The 12,129-nt window shown below is 38.6% G+C and overlaps 2 long non-coding RNA genes across 2 annotated transcripts; one reads left to right on the forward strand and one right to left on the reverse strand.

The window, feature by feature from the left end:
• Window positions 1–1,088: 1,088 nt before the first annotated feature.
• LOC131014220 (uncharacterized) lies at window positions 1,089–1,906 on the reverse strand. Its single transcript, XR_009098111.1, has 2 exons — window positions 1,595–1,906; window positions 1,089–1,345 (listed from the first exon to the last, which is right to left on the reverse strand). It is a non-coding gene; the product is annotated as an uncharacterized LOC131014220 (long non-coding RNA).
• Window positions 1,907–6,414: 4,508 nt separating this feature from the next.
• LOC131014222 (uncharacterized) lies at window positions 6,415–8,147 on the forward strand. The gene is made up of 3 exons (XR_009098112.1): window positions 6,415–6,775; window positions 6,865–7,942; window positions 8,036–8,147. It is a non-coding gene; the product is annotated as an uncharacterized LOC131014222 (long non-coding RNA).
• Window positions 8,148–12,129: the final 3,982 nt, after the last annotated feature.

Raw genomic sequence — 12,129 nt, forward strand, 5'->3', positions numbered from 1 at the left:
TAAAAATTTAAATTTAAAAAGCTCGATTAGGCTCGGCACTGTATTCGACTCGATTAAAGCTCGATCGATAATTAATCAAACAGCTCGATTAGCTAAACGAGCCAAGCTTGAACAAGACACTATTCGGTTCGGCTCGGCTCGATTACACCCCTACTTATTATTCAACCATGTAAATCAATGACCGAACCCATTTATAATTTACATACACGTACAGTCTCAATTCAAACTCAATTTAAAATTGATTTTATTGAAAATTAAGAAGATAAATATTATATATATATATATTATATATAATATATATATATATATATATATATATATATATATATGGTGCGGTTATAATGAGAACCACACTTATCGTGAGAACATAAATAACCATTAAAATCAATGCATCTATTATATAAATTAATGCATTCGCTATTAAATTTAATGCATCCGAAAATAATAAATTTTTTGCTTCCTTCAGGATTCGAACCCAGGATCTGCATTCATCCACCAAGATGATGCATCCACCGTAGATGTAACACCCAGCATTTTCACTGCAGTATATATATTATTAATATTGTTTTCTATGATTTTAAAGAAGAAAGAGAAGTCTCAATTTTTATGCAAAACTTGAACTTAGTTATTTAACGAGCAGATTATATCGAGATTTTTTTTAAAATCATAAAAGCCCGAGTATTTCATGATTTTAAGGTTGATAGGATTTTATGCAAAAAGCCCAAATTAAATTGTCTCAAGTTTTTATTCACAGCCGAGTAGTTATTTATTTGGGCCAAGAGGTTGTTAAGAAAATAGTGAGGAAGCCCAATAAGTATTTATTTGGGCCAGGAATATTGTCATATAAAAAGGGCCCAAGCCCAATTTTATATCTTTTAATTAGAGTTTTAAATTGCTAATTAGATCTATTAAGCCTGATTAGCTCACAGAGGGACACGGCAGCTACTCCACAACCGACTTCAGCTTATTTAAATCCCCTCACCTCTCACGTTAAACCCTTTTCTTCCTCATTCTGCAATCTTAAACACGCAGCAATCATCCATTCAAACACACATCCTCCACAGCAGCAGACATCAAAGAAGGTAGTCTTTCTTTCAATACAGTAGATTCTTTATGTAAAGAAAAGCAGTGAAAACAGACATAGCTACACCAGTTAAGCACAAATAGATATCTCTAACTCTAATTTCTATAAGCACAGTACGATTTCCCCAACCATTACAGCTTCAGTTTTTCAATAATCAATCAATGAAAGAACATAATTTACAATAAGAAAAGTAGAAAAAAAATAGAATCTTGAGCATTGATCAGGAGGCGGGCTGCCTCGCCGGAGTTGAATCATCGATTCCTGAGATAAGGAAATAGTTAGAGATTTATTTAATTTATCGTATTAAAACCAGCAAATAGAGAAAAAGAGAAGAGAGAGAGAAAGAAAGGGAAAGCAGAGGCGGCGGCCACCCCCGGCGCTGCTACGCAACCACGGCTCACGGCGGCAGCCGCGAACAGGGCAGAGAAAGAGAGATCGAGAGAGGGCAGAGAGAGAGGGAGTTCGAGGGAGAGAGCAGAGACAGAAGTAGAGAGAGAGACAGGGACTTACCTGAAACAGAGGAGGCGGCGGCGTGACAGAGACGACGGCGGGGCGGTAGGCTTCGCCGGAGAGACGAATCTCAGAGGGGAAAAGAGAGACAGAAACCCTATATATATAAGTTAGGAATTTTAGAATTAGAGAAGAAAATAGAGAAGAGAAAGGAAGGAGGGGGAAGGAGAGGGCCGGCCTCGCCGCGCCGGAGGCGGGGAGGACCGGCGACATCTGCCAAAGGAGAGAGCGAGAGAGAGAGAATGGCAGATTTAAGAGAGAGGGAGCGTGAGGATTGGGGAGGTGCTTATACGTGCTGCTAGAGGGAAAGAGAATTTAAGCTTTGGTTTTATATTAGTTATACTTACTCTAATGGGTTTTGATAATTTGGGCCCATTTCTTATTATACGTATTTGGGTTGATTAATGGAGTGGTGGCTTTGCTTAGCCTTAATTTATTATTGGGCTATTATTAATTTAGTTGGCCCCTTAATTTAGTTAAAGTGAGCTAAGTTATTTTAGTTTAAGCTTATAAATATGTATAAAGGATTATTAGCTATTAGCTAATAATTAATTTGATTTATTAAATGGCCTAGACATGTAGGATTATTTTAAATAGTGTGAGCGGAGTTATGATTAATGCCAGAGTTACAATTATCGTAGTTTAAGTTGAGATTTAGATAATATGTTAGTATGCTTTTAATAAGTTAAGTTCAGAAAAGTAGATTACTTAGACTAGAGGAAGCAACCCTAAAGTTTCAATAGATATAAGTTTCAACTAGGAATTCTTTTATACTTATTTCTTGTCTATTTATCCAATCTTACATTGGGAACCTCATTATAATGAAGGTTCGAGTGGCTTTATAAAGTGAACAAGCAAGGATTTCTACTTCATTAAGCGTATCAGGTGGGCTTTCTAAACTCAAAATATGAAGTGCACACTATTTCATGATGTTTACATGAATAAAGTTATATTAAAGTTATTGACTTGCCAAAACTTTTATGAGCTTGTATGATACCTATCTGACACCAGAAGTTAATCGAATTCGGATCATGTTCTATCCAGATGTTAGACAAGATTAGTGTACACAAGGGACCGTGAGCCGATTTAGCATATCGGCCGGCCTAGGACTGTGAGCCGGTTTAGCGTATCGGCCGGTCTAGGAACGTGAGTCGGTTTAGCGTATCGGCCGGTCAGTGACCGTAGAAGGTGGCCACCTTCTCGGCACACAGTTATCATTGCAGATATGGTATAGTACAACGAAGTATGTCTGCAGACGTATATGATGTTATGATGATATATATATATATGTATATAGAAGTTTTACAGTTTTGGCGTGCACAGGTTATTTAAATAAAACTCCTGTGTGATGCTTGAGATGGCAAGTTCAATATATAGCTCTAAGAGGAAGCTTTAAAGTTATTTCGGCATGTGACCATTGAGTACCTTTTTAGTACTCAGCCCTGCATATATTTTCTAAATGTGCAGGTTAAGCTGTGTTGCAGATGGATGTCAGCAGAGCAAAGTTTTTGATATATAAGTATTAAATTAGGCTCAGGATTCCATGTCTTCATACATGTAATCCACTTAAGCTATTCCGCTGCAACGCTCAGTGCGTTTTACTTTATTGATGTGTTGCAAAGATTTCAAACTAATAGCTTACAGAATTATATCACTTGATACTTCTACAACTTGTCGTTATGTATTGTGAGTTGTCTGCTTTTGAGTTTTAGAAAAGATTGTTTATGATTACCAAATACTTTGGTAAATTATTGTTTAAGCAGGTTAGTGATTTTTATTGAGATCTATTTTCTTTTTCATTTTCTTATTTTGTTTTCATTCACACTTTTTCCCGACTTAACTATTCACTAGCTTAGGTCGGGCTGTGACAGTAGATCTTGATGATCGAATGGTTTAAAATGGTTCTCTGTTCTAATTTTATTTAGTGGTTCTTATTTGAACCTCTCCCTATATATATATATATATATATATATATATATATATATTCATACAGTATAATATATTGCAACATATACATATAATATATACGCTTTTGAGAAATATAAAATTAATAACAAATATACATCTAATGATCTAATAACTAACATTTAATTAACATCATGTATAGTTAATAATATTATTATATATATATATTTATAATTAATTATATTTATTAAGATTAATGAATCTTTATATGGAATGTATTAGTTAATTAATTAATAAATGATGAAGATTATATATGGTAAATTTTGAAATGGTGAGATTCTAGATATGCCACTGTAAACACAAATTTTTGTATTTCAATTTGATAAAATACAAAAATGCGTTACAAAGATAATTTGATAGATTTGAAGATAGATTTATGCGGGTTGTAATCTCTAGTTAATCCTCTGATTCTTCTCTTCCATTTGATTCTTGAACAAACTCGAAGGTTCTTGAAATACTTGATTTGATGACGCCAATCCAAGGGACTCAAGTCATGATTTTGGATTGAACGTTGAACTTGATTTGATTTGAGAACATTCTTAGAATTTGTAAGAATGCCTTGAAGCTTTTGAACTTGATTTCTTTGGATACTTGAAGATCACTTCAAAGATTTGCAGGAATACTTGAGGAGTTTGAAGGATACTTGAAGATTTGAACGCTCAAATACTTGAAGATTCGAAGGATACTTGAAGATTTGAATGCTCAAATACTTGAAGATTCGAAGGATACTTGAATGTTGCCTTGAAGATTTGAAGGATACTTGATGAATACTTGAAGACTTGATAGAATTCTTTGAACTCCTCAATCTTCCACTTCAACTTGCGATACTAGAGAGGATTCTTTATGCTCTTCGATCTTCCGCTCCCTCCAGTTTTTTTTCTAATGAGCACCCCCAACACCTCTATTTATAGATTTTAGAGATGGGCTTCGTGGGCTTTATGGGCTTTGGGCCTTCATGCATGGGCCTTAGGGCTTTAGGTGTCCATAAGCCCATTAATTTATTTATGTTAAATATTAATTATATATCTATTTAATTTAGGAATAAAATCCCATTTAATAAAATAGAAAATATAATTGAATATTTAATTCATGAATTTACACGTGGCATGATTTAATTCGACGACAATTTAATTGTCTACAAATTGCCCCATCGAGACTTGTTTATGGACAAAATGTCTTTGGTAATAGACAAGTTTCGAAATTTATCTTGATAGTTTAAACTCTTATCGAGGAGTTCTTGACTTGAATTTAATTTTTTTTTTGAATTTTCAAATAGTTTATACTCGTATTTAGGAGTTCTTGAATTTCTTTGAATTTTTGTAAATAGTTTATACTCGTATTTAGGAGTTCTTGACTTGAATTTAATTTTTTTTTGAATTTTCAAATAGTTTATACTCGTATTTAGGAGTTCTTGAATTTCTTTGAATTTTTGTAAATAGTTTATACTCGTATTTAGGAGTTCTTGACTTGAATTTAATTTTTTTTGAATTTTCAAATAGTTTATACTCGTATTTAGGAGTTCTTGAATTTCTTTGAATTTTTGTAAATAGTTTATACTCGTATTTAGGAGTTCTTGAATTTCTTTGAATTTTTGTAAATAGTTTATACTCGTATTTAGGAGTTTTTGACTTGAATTTAATTTTTTTTGAATTTTTGTAAATAGTTTATACTCGTATTTAGGAGTTCTTGAATTTCTTTGGATTTATAAATAGTTTATACTCGTATTTAGGAGTTCTTCAATTTCTTTGAATTTTGTAAATAGTTTATACTCGTATTTAGGAGTTCTTCATTTTGAATTTGAATTTGTAAATAGTTTATACTCGTATTTAGGAGTTCTTCATTTTGAATTTGAATTTGTAAATAGTTTATACTCGTATTTAGGAGTTCTTGAATTTCTTTTGAATTTATAAATAGTTTATACTCGTATTTAGGAGTTCTTGAATTTCTTTTGAATTTATAAATAGTTTATACTCGTATTTAGGAGTTCTTGAATTTCTTTGAATTTTGTAAATAGTTTATACTCGTATTTAGGAGTTCTTCATTTTGAATTTGAATTTGTAAATAGTTTATACTCGTATTTAGGAGTTCTTCATTTTGATTTTGGAATTTTAAATAGTTTATACTCGTATTTAGGAGTTCTTGACTTGAATTTGTAAATAGTTTATACTCGTATTTAGGAGTTCTTCATTTGATTTTGGAATTTTAAATAGTTTATACTCGTATTTAGGAGTTCTTGACTTGAATTTGTAAATAGTTTATACTCGTATTTAGGAGTTTCTTGATTTTTTTTTATTGTAACAATTTTAGCAATTAAATAATTAATTGCTTGATTACATTTTGAGGTGAACAACTAACACCTTCAATATTTGGGACCATTTCTCGGTCCAAATCAAATAGGTAGGCTAATAAACTCCTTAAGCCCATTTTTGAAACTCCACATGGCAACTCCTATTTCAAGTTTGTTTGATCACTCTTGTCTTTTAATCCCAGCCATCCGTTCTTATGATCAGTGACTCCTTTTTCCAGCAGCTTTAATTTGAGAATTTGTTGGCTACTGCAAGTTGAGTTCTATTTTAAGCTACCTTTTGTGCCATCCTCAGCCATCTTATGCGTGCCAACCATCTTATGCGTGCCAACGCAAACAAAGTCCTTCGTTGCATTAAATGTAGTCCCTTTTAAGCTTTAACAGCTTGTTTTGAAGGGCCTTTCATAGCTGGAAGAATAGCTGGAACTCCACTCTTCGTACACTGGCAGCTAGTTTAGGGATTTGGTAGCTAGGATTTTTGGTGAGAAGTTTGCCTATAAATAGAGGAGCCACTCTTCCTTTCTTTCATTCACAAGCCCAGTAGCCTCCTTTTCGCAACCTTAGCATTCTTTAGCAGCCATCTCCCTTCAGCTACCCTCCTCTTCACTTCTTAGCCTTCTTAAAATATAGCCATGTGAAGAGTACTTCGAGAGCTGCCATTTCTTTCTCAAAGTTCACCTCTTTTTCATCTCCACAGCAACCTCCCTTCATAGCCAAAGACCTCTCTTTTTGTAGCTCTAGCTCTTTGGTTACGTTTCTTTTGACAACATGCTAATACCATTTATCATCTTGATATATAGTTCAAAGCAACTTCATTTTGGTTGTTTCGTTCTAGCGGCGGTTGAAGGTAGAGGCGTCGAACGACGACGTGTGCTGCTTCGTAGTCCCGGCGAAAACTTTTGGCAGCGTAGGTAACCTTTCTTTCTTCTCCGCAACTTCTATGCCGAGATATCATCGGCAATACACTTACAACCCCTTTTTTTCTTCCTATGATGTGCAGCTCTTTTCACCAAAGCAACTTTCATTTGCGTGGTTCCGTTCTAGCAGCGGTTGAGGGTAGAGCTAAAAGCCGATAGTAGCGGCAGCAGCAGAATTTTGAAGTCTCCGCGTTACGCCGTCGCCGTCAACTGCAAGACTTACGTTGAGTCCCATCTGCCGCAGCTGCTGGAGTATTCACGCCACCGTACCGTCGACTCGGTCCTTCGTGAAACAATGCCACTAAAACTCTCCGCCGACACGCCTCTGTGTTTGACTGCTCGCGAAAGCTCATTGGCTTGTGTCCGAGATGCAGCACAGTTACGCAGCTCGCTGCTTGTTGCTTGTCATGAAGGAGTAGAGGTTGGAGCTGTAGGGAGCTTCTCACTGCCGTTCGCCGGAGATTGAGGAGTCGGTGGCTTTGAACTTGAGGTGGTCCAGGCTGGAGAGCGCCAAGGAGGCTGTAGCTGACCATGACTGGAGGTCTTTCGTGGCGACGTTGCTCTAGCGGGAGGGCTGCTGTCGGAGCAACGCGGCGGCGAGACGCCGGATTTGATAAAAGGAGCAGAGCAGCGTCGTGTATGTGTGTACTGTCAGCGAAACAAAAGAGAGTATCACCTGCAGAAAATGTGGCGCCGGCAACGGGAAGAGGCTGGCGACAGTGGGCAGATTTTGGGTGGACAGTGGCGTGAGGTGGATGGCGTGAAGGAGACGGCGCCGGGCATAGCTCCTTGTTGCTTCCCTATTTTGCCGGAGCTATGTGCGCAGCGGCAGTCTCCGGAAGCGGTGGCGGGTCTGCTGAGTTGTCTCGCGAAAGTTCAGATGGCGAGGAGAGGCGACCGGAACGAGGCCGGATGGCAGGCGGTTGCCGGAGAAGAGAGAGTATGAGAAGAGATGCGCCGCCTAGGAGTGTTGGCTGCGGTCTCATCCGAGGAAAAGAGAGAGTATGCAATTTAGCCCTTGGTTGAATTTATGTTGGGCCATCTTTTGGTGGGGCTTTGGGCTTCATTGCTGGGCTTCTTTAATTTGTAGAGAGGCCATCTTAAATTACACCAAGCCCATTTCTATAAATCAAATAAATCGGGCCCAATTTTGGAAACAAAGTATGGGCCCAAGTTTTGAATTGATTTTTTTTTTTTTATCAAACCATTTATTGTTATTCAATAATTTTTTTTTTTTTTTTTTTTTTTTTGCAGCTGGCAGCAGCGAAAGCTTGGTGATGACGATTTTGGAGGGTTATGTTCAAGATTGGCGCAGTCTTATCAACCAACTTGATGGCGGATTTTGCCCCAAACGAGATGCTTTGAGTATTTGCAAAGTTTGGAATCTATTGTTATTTTTCTTTCAGTTTTGACATCTCCATTAGCCCGACTAAAGACCATCCTCAGAGAGTTTATCCAAAAATCTGGCGGCAGCTCATCTAAGACCTTATTTGAGTGATGTTTACTTTGCACTTCAGGTGGTTCAATTGGCTTTTAATCAGATTTCGGGTGCGCTCAGATCTGGGCCATTGTGAGTCCAACCTTTGAAGATTGCTGGTTACATCTTCTCTTTGCGCGCATTTGAGCAGGCTAGATGACTCAAAGGTGTGAACGTGTATTTCCACTCCACAAATAGTTTCAACTTTAGAGAAGTGAAGTTGGCGATGCATAGCTGACCTCAACGCCAGATGACTCAATTCTTTGACAGGTCTTGGGTGCGCTCGGACCTGGGATTGTTCGAGTCTGGTTTGAGTGAGGTTGTCATGTTTGGCATCTCACGAAGTTGGGAGAATTCTGCACAGCGACTCGAGAAGATTGAGTCTTCTCTTCTTGATGCTTAAGCCAAGGAGAATGAAGCCATCGTCAGAATTGCTTTGATCAAGGAAGAGCTTGCTATGATAGAGATGTGGGAGATGGAGATGACGTTGTTCTTCAAGCAAGATAGTGCCTCCTTTCATATTGCCCGAGGTGCAATCCCATAATTCAAAAGAGAGTTTGACAAACATAAAGTTGCACATGTTGATGAGGAAATGCTGCGGAATTTTGAAGACTTCAGAGTCACTTTTGATCTCTGCTCAGAGAACTTTGGAGGATCAAGACCCATTTGCTTAGTATTGGTGCAAACCGCAGTTTCTATCATTTTCCTCTTTTGATGACTCTCATTTGGTTTGTGATGGATATTTTGACATCTTTTTCTCCAGATACTTGTGTTTTTTTTTATGACTTGATCTTCTTCTCAACCTTAGAATGAGACATATTCGGCTTCACATAATCAACTTAAATCATAACTTGATGATATAAATCGAAAAGAGTCAAACACAACTTATGACTGAACCTAGAAATTATCTAAGTTGCCTACGTACCCTTTTGAAAGGGATCAAGTCAAAACGTAGTTCATAGGATCAACAGGTGTTTGAGATTGGGTGCCGTGCACAGTTTATACTCATGCGGGCCAGGAGTAACATGCAGTTTAGGCTCGTGCGTCAAGGAGCTGTCTTCATACACTCCATTTTGTTGCTTTTCTTCATCTGACTCATTTTTTGGCTTTTCTGCTTTTCTATTTTTTTTTTTTGGCTTTTTATGCTTTCCATTTTTTTTTGGCTTTTCTATTTTTTTTTTTTTTTTGGAACTATATACATATGTACATGCTTGAACTTCTACCACCCTTCAAGGATAGTAGTACTTCAAGAACTTTCCTTTGAGAGTGATAACAATTGGCCTCCTTGCAGCGAGGGCCATGTCTCCAATTTGAAAAGAGGGCGCTCGCACTGCTTTGTTGAAGGATCTTGAAGGAAGAGTTTGATAGTATTCCAATTTTGCTGGACTTCTAGTCTCTCTTCATCCAGAGTTTCCAGTTCTTTGGGGCTCAAGTGCGAATTCTCTTCTCCAACGACCGTTTTCTCGCAGGAGGTGATATGGTTTGCTGTGACAACGTCTTCGTCTTTTCGGCGAGGATCTTTGCAATCAAAACACGTCTTTATGCTTTCATTTCTCTGGCGTATGAAGGCTATATTCTCTGCAACGCTTGTTGTGATAACGTCACTTCTAACGAGACTTGCAATTTCACGACGCACTTGACTTTGAGTAGTATGAGGAAGAGGAACCGGATTACTAGCACTATTAGTAGTGTAGTAAGAGGAAGCCACACTTTCTCTATCTTCTTGATCTATGGCATCTCGTGTGAAGATGGTGGTCTTCATTTGAGCTTTCATTTTTTTCCCACATGACATAATCAAAGTGGTGTATCTTTTCATTCGAGGAGGGATCAAACTTCTCCATTTCTCTGTTATGTGCAGTTCATCACTCCCTTTTGTCTTGCTTCGTTTCCATGATTTGCCTTTGCCAAGTCTTTTAAAGACAGATACTTGTTGAGCTTCTCTTCTACCCATCCTATTGAAAATAGAAACCCTTTGGGTTCTCCGATTGCTTGAAGATTCCAGGATTTGCTTGGTGCTAGCATAGTTAGCAGTGGCTCTCTTGATGGCAATTCGAATGGGGCTTTGCACTGTATATCCCAAACCTGCTTTGGAGTTTTGGCCTGCGTTATCAGTCTTTTCCAAATGAGACCTTGACATAGAGCTTTCTTGAGGATTGTATCCAGCATTCACGAGGAGTTTATATGCCTTCGGACCAAAGTGCTTTGAGAGTTCTTTGTTTGAGAGATCTTCATGCTCTGTGATGCTACTTTGCTTTGGTCGGACAAACCCTTCAAATGGTTGGTGAATTGGCTTCTTGGCATCAATCTTCGTTAAAGGCATGGTGAATCCTTCCATCTTCAGAAAAGATTCTTCTTTCTTTTTCTCCTGGCAAGATCTCAACTCGTCATGTGATGTATCATCTTTCACCATTGAGACTTTGGTTCTTTCCAAATAGAACTTAGCATCAGCAAAATGTGATTCTGCTTCCGTAAACGGCTTTTGATCACCAACCACTTTTCTTATGGCACCATTTTGATAGTACTTGAAGCATTGGTGCAATGTAGAAGGAACAACACCATTTTCATGAAGCCATGGTCGACCCAGAAGCATATTATAGGACGTCTTGGCATCGATAACATGAAGCAACGCTGTCGAATCCATGTCCTGCATCAGCAATCGCAACCTTATAGTTCCAAGAGCTCTTTGCTCTTCATGATTGAAACCTTGGATCATCAATCGACTTTTTGACAGCTTATCTACTTGGATTCCCAATTGCTTCAAAGTCCTTAGTGGCAAAATATTGACCGCCGAGCCTCCATCGATGAGAATTCGATTGACCTTCTGCTCATGTGTATAACAACTCACGAACAATAGCCTGTTATGAGGTTCAAATCCAAGCCGCAAGTCTTCATTGGAGAATGTGATTGCCAATGCATCATCGTCTTCATCCATATTTAGCTCAGGTTCTTCATCTACTTGATTGGATGTGTCATACAGAGCTCCAATACCTTCTATTATGTCATTCAAGTCTGTGGAGACCATATTTACAGCAGTAGCGTCTTCTTCAAGAGATATTTTCCCTTCTCGAGTGACAAACATGGATTTCATACCTCAATATCGCACGAATTGTTGTTATTTTCCCCCATGAATTGATTGCATATATGTGTTTGTATCCCAATTTTGAGTTTTATGTAGTTTTGATTGCTTGGTATAGTTTTTGAGTATTTTCAGGGCAAATCAAGAGTTGATTGGAGAATTGTGAGAGCATAGGATCGAAGCACGTCTCGAGAGGAATCCATGAGCGTGAACGGCGCCCGAATCAGAGTTCGGACGAGGGAGAACGGGGCCGACAAAGTCAGCCGCGCACAGGAGGCCGCGGCCGCGGTCGCGCGTCCGTGGGAAAGCTCTCGCCCGCGGTCCCCACCCGCGGCCGTGGGCCAGGACCGCGGGCATCTTCACCAGTTTCAGGGCTCCCCCGCGGTCATCACCCGCGGCCGCGGGCCGGGACCGCGGGTCTCCTGACCCTCCCCCACGTTTGTCAACCGCGACCGCGGGTCAGGACCGCGGGAAAAGAGCAGAGCCTCCCCCAAGTGGGCCCCAGTCGGGTTTTTCAGCCCTTAAACCCCATTTTCCCCCCTTTCCTCTCACCATTCATCATCTCCATCATTCAATACTCATTCCTACCTCCATATCCAAGCCCTAACCCCCATTAATACTCCTTCCTACCCATTTGAAGAAGGCATTGAAGAGGAGAGAGGATTGAAGCAAGCTTCTCAATAGGATTTGATTATTCTTTTCTCTCTCTTTCATTTATGTTTCTCTTTTCATTGGGTATGTTATTGTTGAACATGATAGGCTAAATTTCTCTTTGATTTGGGGATTAGGCTAGAT

The sequence above is a fragment of the Salvia miltiorrhiza genome, chromosome 3 (assembly GCF_028751815.1).
Source record: "Salvia miltiorrhiza cultivar Shanhuang (shh) chromosome 3, IMPLAD_Smil_shh, whole genome shotgun sequence".
Classification (NCBI taxonomy): domain Eukaryota; kingdom Viridiplantae; phylum Streptophyta; class Magnoliopsida; order Lamiales; family Lamiaceae; genus Salvia; species Salvia miltiorrhiza.